This window comes from Mesoplodon mirus (assembly GCF_964341445.2).
Source record: "Mesoplodon mirus genome assembly, chromosome: 7".
Classification (NCBI taxonomy): Eukaryota; Metazoa; Chordata; class Mammalia; order Artiodactyla; family Ziphiidae; genus Mesoplodon; species Mesoplodon mirus.
In genome coordinates, this window is record NC_138983.1 from 29,778,114 (window position 1) to 29,791,762 (window position 13,649).

Here is a 13,649-nt window from a genome sequence, read left to right on the forward strand (position 1 = left end):
GAAGAAAGAATGCAGTAAGAAGAGACCATAATCAGGAAAGCAAAACCATCCTAGAAATATCCAGCATCCTTCCACTTATACATCACTGGCCAGAATTGTGTCACATGGCCAGCCCAAACTGCTAGGGAAGCTTGTTTTTGAGAAGCTAACACATAGGTGCCCTGAACACAATGGGATTAGTAAGAAAGAGATTTTGGGTGAGTAACTAACCATGTCTGACACAGCCCCTTTTCGGGGGCTTTCATAATAACTACCTTTTTTTTCTTAGAATTTATTACAGACAAAATTATGTACTTGCTGTCTTTGCCACCAGATTGTGAGCTCTGAGAGGTCCAAGAATGTGTCTGTTTTTTACTGACCATTTTGTTTCCAAGAACCAGCTCAGTGTCCGTAACATAACAGGCACTTCAAACCTATTTGTTAAAAAGTGGATAAATCCCCACCACACTTTCCTAGTTCAGCCAAGCAATATCTCCTACCTGGTTTACTCCATTTCTGTCTAACACCTCAATTAGTCTTCTTGCTTTAGCTCTACTGGCTGAGTGATCCCTCTAAAATGATTTGTCACCAAGTTAAACCCCTCAATAGTTCACCATTACTTTAAAGATAAAGTCTGGATTCCTGAACATGATTTATAAAGACCTTAGTGACTCAGTTCCCATGTATCTTTCTTGCCTCATCATTTACCTTCCCTGCTTCTCACTCTATTTCTATAGTAACTACTTTTCAGTTCCTCAAAGGAACCATACTCCTTTTTTTAACATGAGGTATAATTTACACACCAAAAAATGCACTTTTTTTGTACACCATTTTATGAGCTTTGACAAATGAAGAATCATGTGACTAATATATCCATAATCAATATATAGACACTTCCATTACCCTCCAAATTCCCTTTGTAGTCAACCTCTGGCCTTGCCTCCAGTCCCTGGTGACCAATGATCAGTTTTGTCCCTACACTTTTCATTTTTTCCAGAAAAACATATAAATAGAATCATACAACATGGAGCCTTTTGAGTCTGGATGCTTTTACTTAGCATAATGTTTTAGAGATTCATCCATGCTGGAGCCTGTATTCATAATGTGTTCCTATTTACCACTGAGTAGTCTTCCATTGTATGGATGTACCACAGTTTAACCATTCACCAATTAAAGGATATTTGCATTGCTTCCAATTTGGGGTAATTATGAATAAAATCATTATAATCATTTATACACAGGTTTTTGTATGAATATAAGTTATCATTTCACCTCAGAGTGGGATTACTAGATCATATAAGTGTATGTTCAACTTTATAAGAAACAGTTTTCCAAACTGTTTCCAAATTGGTTATACTATTTTGCTTTTGCACAATATTTTCTTTTAATAGTGGCCTTTTTGTCTTACTATTATTCTACTCATCTCCTTCATCTACTTATTCATACTTATATTTTAGATTTTAGCTTGGCAATTTCTTTCTTTGGGCAAGTCTTTGTTGATCCCAGGTCTAGATTGTTGTATCTCCTGTGTTCTGTCATATTATTTTATATCTCCTCAATTAATGCAAAATTTAAAAGAATGTAAAAATAAGTCTATTTCTGTCTCACTTTGACCTGAGCTTGCAAGATCACAGATGACAACAACTCCAGCATGCAAAGGGATGTGTTACACTACCTTAGAATTTACAGAGAATTCCTTGGTGGCCCAGTGGTTAGGACTTGGCACTTTCACTGCTGTGGCCTGGATTCAATGCCTGGTTGGGAAACAAAGATCCTACAAGCTGTGTGGCGTGGCCAAAGGGGGGGAAAAAATTTATGAAGAAGGTAGCCCCTATCTATTTTTTCAACAACTATGGCTTAGCATTTATTCAAGGACATATAAGAGAATGGAAGTTAGAAGTCTGGGAGAGAAAATTTCCTTGGAAAAGCAATTTGGAGTAAGGCTACATACTCTGTTCTTCACAGGGCAAGGAGAGGGTACTTCCATTTCCCTTCAAGACAAGTGAGAGGAGACTCCAGAAGACCACTTGAAAAGCTTGATATTTGTTCCCTAGTGTCTGTGGGAGCACAGCAACTGGTGCCAAAGCTTTTACTGGAAAGGCCTAAGATTGAACGACTTTTGACTACATAGCTACTGTGATGGTGGAAAAAGAAGAGGTGACTCCATTAGGAAAGTCATGGATATCTAGAATTTTCAGGGCAAGATAGATATATTATTTCTTGTGGACCAATTGGGTGCTAAATAAAAGATAGCGTTCCTGTACCCATTATAAAAAAGATTGACATGAGTACTGCATAGAAGAGTAATGAGACCTCCCACAGACCATGTGTCAAGTAGATTCTTTAGTGGAGACATTGTCCACAGTAAGGGAAGGAAAGGTGTAGAATCCCTAAGGATGAGGATCACCCACAAATGCACTCCAAGGGAGCTCAAATGCAGATTATGGCTACACCAGTAGTGCAGGACCTTTCCTCCCATTTGCCTTATTATCCTCAGATAAACACTATCAACTAAAAGAGACAGTGACACCTAGTGAAGGGGAGGAGTCTAAATTCCAGGGGAGAGGGTATTAGAGGAGAGAAAATAAAAAATAATAATTTATTCATCCCATATATTTTGATATTCAGCTTGTGGTCAGTTATTTACTACTATGACTGATGATGCAAACAAATATTTTGATATATAGGTATCCCCCGCTTTTCTAAAGTTCACTTTAGCCACTTTGCTTTTAAGAAATGCCTGTATTAGTACCTGTTTTTGCTAACCAAAAGAAGTCTGAAGAGGATTTTTGCTTTTATGAAAAAGGCAAAAACAGATAATAGCGTTTAGACTTTGTTTTGCAGGGAGTTGTTATAGAAGCATCACACACACTGAGCAGCATGAGTGGCACCGCCAAGCTCCTTCCCAGGGAACTACACTCAGAGTCTCAGCATCAAGCCTCCATAGTTTTGAACTGTGTCTGTGAGCATTTGTGCTTTATCTCAATTTATTTTGTGCATGCACTAGCAAGATGTGTCCTAAGGAAATTGCTTCTTCACTTTATGCCGTTTCAGTGTATGAAAGATTTCATAGGACGTTCTACTTTCAGATAGCAGGGGAACCTGTATAAATCTTTGTCCCCATTTCCTATCATTTTCTTAGGCAACATTCTTAGATATGGAATAATTGGAACTCAAAGGCCTAGCAGTTTTGAGAGTTTTGAAACATAATTTTAAAAGTACAGTCTGGAAAGTTTTATGGTTTACCTTCTCACTAGTGATTTCTAACAGTATATACCTTGCTATACCCTCACCAACAAAATGAATTTTAAGAAAAATTTATTAAATTGATAAATGCAAAGAGAAATATCATTCTTATTTTAATTTCAACCATTCACAGATTAAATTTTGTTGTATGTTTATTTTCACTTATATTTCCTCTGGATGATTGTTGGTTAATATCTGTTAACATAATTTCTATTCAGAAGACTGTATTTTAACCTAGATGAGATGAATTAAGGCAAGGAATGTACTTCTTGATGCTTCTAGGCTTCCTGATGTCCTGAGGATTTATTTCTGAGAAAAAAAAATGCATTTCCAAACACCAACAATTGTGTTATCCTATCAATCTTTCTTTAATGCATATTTCCCTTCCTTGCTGGTCCAGAAAATCAATCCAACCAATTAATGTGTTGGGGAATGGAGAAAAAACAAAGATGATGCTTCTGTATGGTAGCCCTTCCTGTCACTTGGAAATGAATCTTAAATGTTTCAAGGAATATTATTAACATGAGTATGTGAATGGACATCCCCAGAGAGAGAGGGGAGGAAGAAGGAAGAAGAATGTGGATATTCAAGTGGGTCGTGTTGGGGGTTGAGTATGTACAGGATGAAGTTGTTATTTCAATGCTTCTCTTATTCTACTGAAATCATGGCATTCAGGGAGCAGAAAAAGAGGAAAGCAAAGCCAAACTTTTCATTTCAGACATAATATGTTTTCTGAGATGGCTGATGAAAGTGTACTGTAAGAAATTACAATTCCCTTGAATTTGATTGAAAAAATAGGAAATGAAATGTTTTTTTGTTTTGGTGGGATCTAGAAAGTGGGGTGAGAAATACAAGGGGTACACTTTCCAGCAGTCGTTTCTTCTTTGTAGAGTCCTGGTCAAATACTTCAATGCAAGAAACTTGGTCTCAGCCAAGAAAGACATTGAGTCAAGAAGAAAATACAAATAGTAAAAACCACATTTATCCAGTACTAACTATGTCTCAAACACTGCTAAAACCTTGTTTCACACACTTGTCTTATATAATCCTAAATCAAACTCATGAGGTTAGTGTGATTATTATGCTAGGTTTACAGAAGAGGAAACTGAAGCTTAGAGATGGTGAGTTACTTACCCCAAATCACACAAGTAATAAGTGGCAGAACTGGGATTGATATTGAAAACATTTAAAACTCCAGAGCCCATGGTTCTAAACCCTGGGCACACTGTTCCAGCCTGGGCTCCATCAGGCTATGGTAGCCTCGCATTGCCTTTGTACTTTCCAAACACTCCAAACCTGCCCCCAACCCCACCTTTGCGGGACTATTTTGTATTTGTTAATAATTTTCATCAGGGATAGCTACTTAATTTGAGGGGCCAGTGTAAAATGAAAATGCAGGGTGCCAGTTGGGGTTGGAGGGGTCAACTTATTCTTTCCATGGGGGTGCCACCTCAAACCAAAGCAGATAGTTGACTACCAAGAGATTACAACTTCCGCATCAGGAGGTACTAGGTATCTGGAAATGCGATGAGGAAGAGGTCTCTGCCAAGTTACTGCTGAATGAACCATGGCACTGCCACATAAGTTTGGGGATGACTGCCTTCTTGCTTTGCCCAGAGATATTACATGATGTGTACACAAACTCAACCCTCCTGCAACCATGCCCAGGCCATTGCCAGGGGCAGAGATACAGTCCTCCTCATCCCCCAACCAAAGTGACCAAGTCACCAACTTGGGAGGATGGAAGGAGTAGTACTGGGATGAGAACACGGAGGGGGAGACTGTGATGACCCCAAGGCACCAGGCAGCAGGGAATGGGATACTGAGGCCCCATCTCAGAAAGGCAGTGGGAAACAGGACTGTATATAAGCTAAGCCTCCAAGTCCCCAGTTCATCCTCCATTGTCCTATTAGAGTTCACTCACAAAACATAAATCCAAAGAAACAATTATTAACTATTTCAAGGTGGCAATTGCAAAGAGTAAAATTCTAAGCATAGGATCCTTCTGAGCATTGGGCTCTTTTGTGTGAAGGGTCCTGTGTGATTGCAGTGCATGGTTGCTCACTTTCATGAAGTTGGTCCTGTTTTTTATTCTCTGAGTTTAGTAAAAAAAAGAAGTGAAAAAGGGTGCTTTGTTTAAAGGGACTATATACTGATATTGAACAGATTTGTTGTTTTGGTGGCAATATAGTATAATGGTTAAAAGTCTGAGTTTAGATATGCTCAGACATGGATTTGGGTCCCAACTCTTCATACCAGATGATTTGAGAAAAGATTTTAATCTCTCAAAATCTGTGTCTTCCATTGTAAGAATGGATTAAAGCACATGTCAAAATTTTGAGCAGGTTAAAAATATAATGTTTATAAAAGATTCAACATAGCACTTGGCACATACCACTGCAGTTAATAAATGTTTGCAATTATTATTACTGATATCTATGATACATTTGAATTTAGAAATTTAAGTAAAATATTAGTAAAAATGCTGTCTCCTGGCTAGTCTTATGGTCTTACCACAGAGGCACATCTAAAAATCTTGAGAAATTTAATCATCACACTAATAAAAAGCATTGAGCAGTGACTAAGTACCAGGCCCTCCCTAAGTAAACTTGTTTATCCTATTCCATTCCCATAACAACTTTTTAAGTAAATATTGACAAGTCATTTTATAGATGAAGAAACTGAAGGTGAGGTAAGTTTAACAAACACCCAAAATTTCATAGCCGATGAGAGAGCTAAGATCCAACTTTCAGTCTGTCTGACTACAAAGTCTATGTTCTTAACCCCTAGGTCAGACTGTTGAGATGAGTGATTCTCAACCCTGGCTGCTCACTTGAAATGTTAAAAAAAATGCTGATGCTGAGGACCCAACCTAGATTATTTTAATCAGAATATTGAGGAATGAGGACCAAAAACATATTAATGCATTTCTGGTGATTCTCTTGTGTCGTTAAGGTTAGGAACCAACTGGTCTATATGTTATAATGCACCCAGAAAGCTCTTACTTTTAATATATTTCAATTTAAAAAAATTATTTATTTTTGGATGTGTTGGGTCTTCATTGCTGTGCACAGGCTTTCTCTACTTGTGGTGAGCAGGCTCCTCATAGCACTGGCTTCTCTTGTTGCGGAGCACGGGTTCTAGATGCGTGGGCTTCAGTAGTGTGGCTCGTTGGCATCTTCACATGACAGATAAAGAAACTATAATTCAGTAAGGGCAAGTAAATTTCCCAAGGCCAAATAAGTAGATAAGTGAATTCCAGATCTGGTATTCAAATCCAGGTTTATCTGGTTTTAAAAGAATGTGTTGCAACTACACTGTTGGTGGGAATGTAAGTTGGTGTAGCCACTATGGAAAACAGTATGAAGGTTCCTCAAAAAACGAAAAATAGAGTTGCTATATGATCCAGCAATCCCACTCCTGGGCAAATATACGGACAAAAATATAATTAAAAAAGACACATGCGCCCCTATATTCACAGCAGCACTATTCACAATATCCAAGACAAGGAAACAACCTAAATTCTCATCCAAATATGAATAGATAAAGAAGATGTGGTACATATATACAATGGAATACTACTCAGCCATAAAAAAGAATGAAATAATGCCATTTGATGCAACATGGACAGACCCAGAGATTATCATAATAAGTGAAGTAAGTCAGACAGAGGAAGACAAGTACCATATGATATCACTTATATGTGGAATCTAAAATATGACACAAATGAACTTTTTTGAAACAGAAACAGACTCACAGATGTAGAGAAGAGACTTATGGTTGCCAAGGGGGAGTGGGGGTGGGAGAGGGATGGAATGGGAATTTGGGGTTAGCAGTTGCAAAGTATTATATACAGGGTGGATAAACAACAAGGTCCTACTGTATAACACAGGGAACTACAATATTCTGTGATAAACCATGATGGAAAAGAATATTAAAAAAAGAATGTATATATATGTATAACTGAATCACTTTGCTGTACAGCAGAAATTAACACAACATTGTAAATCAACTATATTTCAATAAAAAAAAAAGAACAGGTTGAACCAAGGTATAGTTTGCTACCCCTAAAAGGAAAAAAAAAACACAAATAGAAAGTAAAAAAGCAACAACAAGCACTCTGTTTCAACTCAGAGTGGTTTTGGCAGCAGGCAGCAAGTTTAAACATACATCTGATGATAAAATGGCTCTTGCTATGGGAAACCAGATCCTAGGAGCCTAACAATGGTATGACAGTTTGGTCCCTAACCTAAAAGACTTCAAAGCCATGCAGCTGCAACTTCTTGATCAGATTGACGGTAGTAGTTTTCATGATTTTCTGTTCTTTACCATTGTTAGGGACCTCTGGAATCTCATGAACTCTAATGCAGTTCATATTTATGTATTGTGTGATATTATAATATAATCATCCCCATCACTGTGTTTCTCACAATATTTAAGTCAAGGATTGTTCTTGACTCAATGATTAGGGAAGATTAAAATATTGGCATACCCACTAGATTACTTCCTTTTCAGCTCAAGCCATGGGCTGATATCTGTAGTGCCAAGGATTTATTTTACTTAGCCTCACTGGGACTTCTGAGCTTTCTTTGGAGAATCACTGGAAACACTTCCCCCATGTCTCACTGTAATTAATTCTGTGTGAGACTTCAGAGGCATGTGCAAGTGTCCAGAGGAAGAAGGCTATCTTCTCACTGTTCCACCCAGGAAATGTCAGGGAGGCACTTAATTCCTTTGAAGACCGGAAGAGAAGTAGGTAAGAGTAGTTCAAGCATCCCTGATTCCTGTGAAGTTTGGGGGGTCGGGGTTTGAAAAGAGTGGGAAATAAGCTTCCTTTCCTTCTCTCCATAATTCTTCTTTTTAAAAAATTCTTAATGGGATTTTGGAAGAGGTGATGGAGTAGAAAAACAAAACCTCTCAGTAAACAGAAAATCTGTTCAGTAAATGCTAAGGATAAATTATCTTTAAATATTTTGTAACCATATTTTATGCCATGAGAATGTTCCCTTACTATATTTACCATTCTCTTGTCCATCTTCATTTGTTCAGATCTATAATTCTCATTCTACCTGAGACATTCTTGAAGGAGGCATAATAAAATGCAAATATTATAATATAATTGGGTACCACCATGTAGGATCTTTCCTTCAGTAGCTCCTCCAACCTCTTCCCACTCTTGTAGTGGCCGGAAGGACTTAAACACATCTGCTAAAATGCTTAACTTTCAATCTCAGAAGGATACCTGAACGATGAAGAATCTAGTTCCACCAAAAAACTAATGAGCAATAAAAAAATCTACTTTCTATGGTATATTAAGGGAGGTGTGATGGCACTTCTCATCAAACAGATAATTTTACAGAGTAATTGAATCATAGTTTTCTCCATTTAAAAATATATTGAAGATAGCTATTCTCAGTGGTATCCAGCATTAGCAGGTAGGCAATTTACAGGAGATAAATTTCCCACTTTTGGATGCTGTAGTGTAGTAAATTGGTGAAGGCCTTTTGAAATTACTGAGCTCATCACATGCACAAATGCACTGAATGCTATTTATATGTCTTTGTAGCTTGCAAATTTAATGAGGCTGAGATCTGAAGAACAAAAATATTTCCACTACAAAAATGAAAAAAAATGTTGGAATGAAATCTAGGTTCATTGCATGTCTAAGATCCCAAGACCCAAACAAAATTTTTCTTCCGTAATATCACATGGAGTGAAAATGAGTCAATGTTTATTAGAATCTTTGTTTAAAAGACATCAAAGTGATGCTGACAATCTTATTTCACTCCCTTCCCTATTATCTCTATAGACATAATATGCTCTACTTTCAGGAAACCTGGAGCATCTTATAAATTGTTGGTACTCCTCATGGAATGTGGATCATGTAATTACTGGCCCCAGATGTATAAACTATGCATTAAGTGTCACTTGAATGGAAAATTATTTGAAGAAAATACACTATGATTCACTTCTAATGAATGCTTTCATACGTCTCTACAAATATATTCACCCAAAGAAGTTCTCATAGAAGCAGGCCAAGAAACTATTCTTTCCTGTGATATTTTAAAAGTCAAATAATTCACTAACACTAAGAAATTTCCTTTTATTTATAAGTAGCGCACATAGAAATTTCCTGTGCCGGTTTAAATCTTGCCAGATAGCCAACTGAAATTAAAATATTTTCCAACCCACAAAAGGATATTCCACAAAAGACAATGAGAACACTTGATAAAGATATAAAAGCATAAACTATGTGCTTTGTTATTTAACCCACCTCAAGCTACTAATGTGTACCATATCTCCTTTTAGAAAGTGAGTGCCAACCGATAGTTACTCAAAAGTAAGCTTTCAGACTCTGATTCATTGTTTTCATGGTTCAAGGTTATAGTATTCTCTGATTAAAGACAAACTATGGATCTTGTATATAATGAAGATTGAAAAACAGTCAAACCAAAATAATCTGTGCCTCCTTGATCCCTAGTATTCGGGACTCAGCTCAGTGTTATTGGTTGATAGTTACATAATATTATCAAGGAGAGATTTTTCTGCTGTGCCAGATTGCAGAGGCCCTTCTCTGCTAATAAGAGAAGTGAGGACTAATCCAAAAGACAAAGAGTCAGTAGTAACTATTGACCAAAGGCTGTTGTGATCAGCACTGTGTTAAGAAAAAAAAACTTGTGACAACTTTTTGTCATTTGAAAATGGAATGGCACCCAGAGCATTTGGTTATAATTGCAGTTTTTCAAGTGAGAGGTGATGAGGGACTGGATTTAACACAGTGGCATTTGGGATAGACAGGGGAAAATGGATCTAAAAAATCTCTAGTTATAGCTGACACTCTCTATACTGCTTAAAGGGGGAAAAGGGATTATAGAAGAGGCAAACCTCAAAAATGACATCAAATGCCCTAGTTCAGGGGGCTGAATCAATGATTTTAGGAGAGCAAGGGAGGTAGAGAACAATTAGAAGAAGAGAAGTTCTATTTCAGAGGTGCCCAATTTCAGATGCCTATAATTAAAGGTGGTTTCAACAGACAACTGGAACTCTGACGTGTATAAAGCCACGTCTGGAATATAGGAAGAGGTACAATTTCCTTTCCCTTTTCCTTCTCTTTCCCTTGGGAAGTTGATGGGACAATTTCAGAGGATCAATCAAATACCCCGGAAGAGGGTGACCCTCTGGCTGCAGATGCACTATAGATGCCTAAGGGTCTTTATTATTGTTTCCAACTAGTTCAGGGCCTTTCATTCAGGTCTACCTTGCCCTGTCCTTCCTCTAAATTTTAAAAAGTAGGGAATGCTCCCTGATCATATTTCCTCAACCAATATTTCTGGACAGGTATGTCTTAACAGTAGAAACCAGAGAAAGATTTGAATATCTTATTATCTTGAATCCTAAAAACCCAGCCACTTATTTTTATACCATTATTGTCATAGTCTGGGAATTTTAAATGCTTTAATTCCAGTGTGGTTTAGTGAGAAGAGTACTGAATTAGTACTGAACTATTTTTGTTCTTAGCAGTTGTACTAATGAACTGTACTATTAAAACTGCGTTTTAGTGTTTTCTTTCACCCCTTAACATGTACTTGAACTGCTAGGCCCATAACTTTCTTTATCTTAGTTAAATCTCACAATGGTACTGGTATCTAGCAATTTTTCTATCAGTGCTTTCTCTGCTTAATTGTCTAGTTGCAGAATACTAGATAAAATCTGAGGTAGCTTCTAGCTCTAATGTCATGAATCCACAACATACAAAGCTATAGAAGGGAATGTTTCATGGGAAAGACAAACTAATTATATGGACATTTTTATTAAGGAAAGTGGCTGTGTTTGTGGTTCGTGGGATGGAAAATGTGAATGTTACTCATCAGCCTTGGGACGAGAATAATCACGGGGCTTCATTTCTGGAAGTCTTTACTGTTGGAGGTGAGATTTTAGAAAACCTTTGAAAAAGAGGAGAGAAGGTAGACTTAAAGCAAAAGGGTATTCCAAGAATAATGAATGGCATGAGTGAGATTATAAGTGAGAAAAGCATCACAGGGGAAAGGGTAGGAGGTGTGAGTATAGAGAGGGCCGTGGGTTCTTGGCTCCTCCACACCTTCTGCATGATAATCTAAAAAGCCAGAAAATGGGGCTTCCCTGGTGGCGCAGTGGTTGAGAGTCAGCCTGCCGATGCAGGGGACACGGGTTCGTGCCCCAGTCCGGGAAGATCCCACATGCTGTGCAGTGGCTAGGTCCATGAGCCACGGCCGCTGAGCCTGCGCATCCGGAGCCTGTGCTCCGAAACAGGAGAGGCCACAACAGTGAGAGGCCCGCGTGGCCCGCGTAGCGCAAAAAAAAAAAAAAAAAAAAAAAAAACCAGAAGAGTGGGGAATGGGAAGGGAGTGTGGGCAATTCCATAGGCAATCTAGGGAAACCCTTGAATTTGATCCTTACAGTCTGGGCAAACAAGCACAAACTTTATGGTCTTCACTAAGGATAAGAGAATAGGTAGGTTCTAAAAGCAGAACGTTGGACCCATGACTTGGTTGGCTATCCAGGAGGAAGGAGCAGTTATAGGAAATATATGAAGTCTAAGCATTAGGACACACTCACAGACTCACATACAGAAAACATGAAGTAGGCTTCTCCCTCTTAAAGGCCTGGGTTGCCATAGGATACTGGGGAAAGGAGTTCAGCTTTAAGAAAGGAATATTCTTTTGACAATTGGATAAAACTGGGTTAAAAATAAGTAGGTTATACGTAGTAGCTTTGGGCCAGAAAAATAATTTTGGTCAAGCCCTTTAATTTCTAAAGCCAAGTCTCTAAACCCGGGAGTTTGTAAGAAATGCAAAATCTGAGGCCTCATTCCAGACCTACTGATCTAAATATCTGCTTTGAGAAATACAGTGCTCAGCTTCCTTATTTTTAGTTTCTCAACTGTAAAACAGGGAGAATGGTTATTTTATAAGGATGTTGTCAAGATTAAATAAAATAACATTCCCAAAGTATTTAGTACATACACTAAACACTTTGGCATAGTGTGTACAAATAACTGGAAGTTAATGTGTTAATATTAGTAATAGTAGTATATATTATGGAATTATTTTTAAAAACTAAAATATATGTTGAAAAGACTGGCTAAATTCCACTTCTAATTAAAATTAGAAAATTTAATTTCTAATCCATAAAAAGAACTTGACCTTGCAAGCTACTTGTTGACTGCAGTCAGACCTACTTTCAATAGAAAATGACCAGATAAATGGATTTATTTTGAATGGTGCCTAAATTGGCTGAATTTTGCTTAGAGATTATTATTATATGAGATTTCTGAATCATTTTCAGTATCAGTGACTAAGAAGGGGAATTGGGAGCAAAGAAACCAATTGTCAGATTAACGCAGTACTAATATGCAATGCAAATATTTTGCTACTGAAATAAAAGTGCAGACCTGCCCTTAATTACTCAAACCATCTCTCCCTGGGACATAAAAGGGTTTGTTTTGTCGCTTAGCTTTAATTTATTCCAACTATCCTTGATCAGGTTTGCAAATGGGTTCAAAAGACCTTTAGGCCTGACAATATTTTAATTCAACCCCCAAATTGCCTTTACTCTTCCAGCTACGTTTTATAGAATTGCTGCACTCTCTGTCCCCAGTCCACTGTCATGTCTGCTTTAAATAGAGATGAAACAATTATTTAAACATCACAACCTCTCTACTAGACCATATCTCCAAAGAGAGCCATGATTCTGATGCCCTCACACAGGAAAACAGGGCTAACATAATGATAATAATGGTGATGATGATGATCACTACAGTAATAATAACCTCCAACAGCTATGGAATGTTTAACTCCAACTTCTGGTTTGAAATACCATCTTTTCTGGTGCACCCCTAATTTTACCTTTAGTGGGAAACTGCTCCATTGAGCTTCAGAGACACGTACCCAACTGCCTACTCAACATCCCTAACTTGGATGGCTATGGGGCATCTACAACCTAACCTGCCCAAAGAACTGGTTTCCTGTAAAATACTGGTCCTCCTATGGTCACTCCATCTTCATAAATGGAACCTACATTCTGAGCACAATTAGAATGCTTTCTTTCCCCCACATCTCATCTTATTTATCAGCAAACCCTGTTATCTCCATCAGTCTGAAATTAGCAACCATGTTCTTTCCCACTATGCAATTCTGCTTTGCAGGAGGAATTATTACTGATATCTTTCATGCTTTATATCAAAATAGTTTTCTAATTTTGATATGCATGAAACCTTCTGAAGAATCATAGTGTCTACTAGTCACAATTCATAAAATGAAAAATGTAATATAGAATGTAGAGTCAGCAACTAATGATAGGACAAAGAGATGAAATTCATAACAATTTAGGTTTCAAAAATTGACTTTAAGCCCAAATGATGTCTGTGTGTGTGATCATGTTTAATA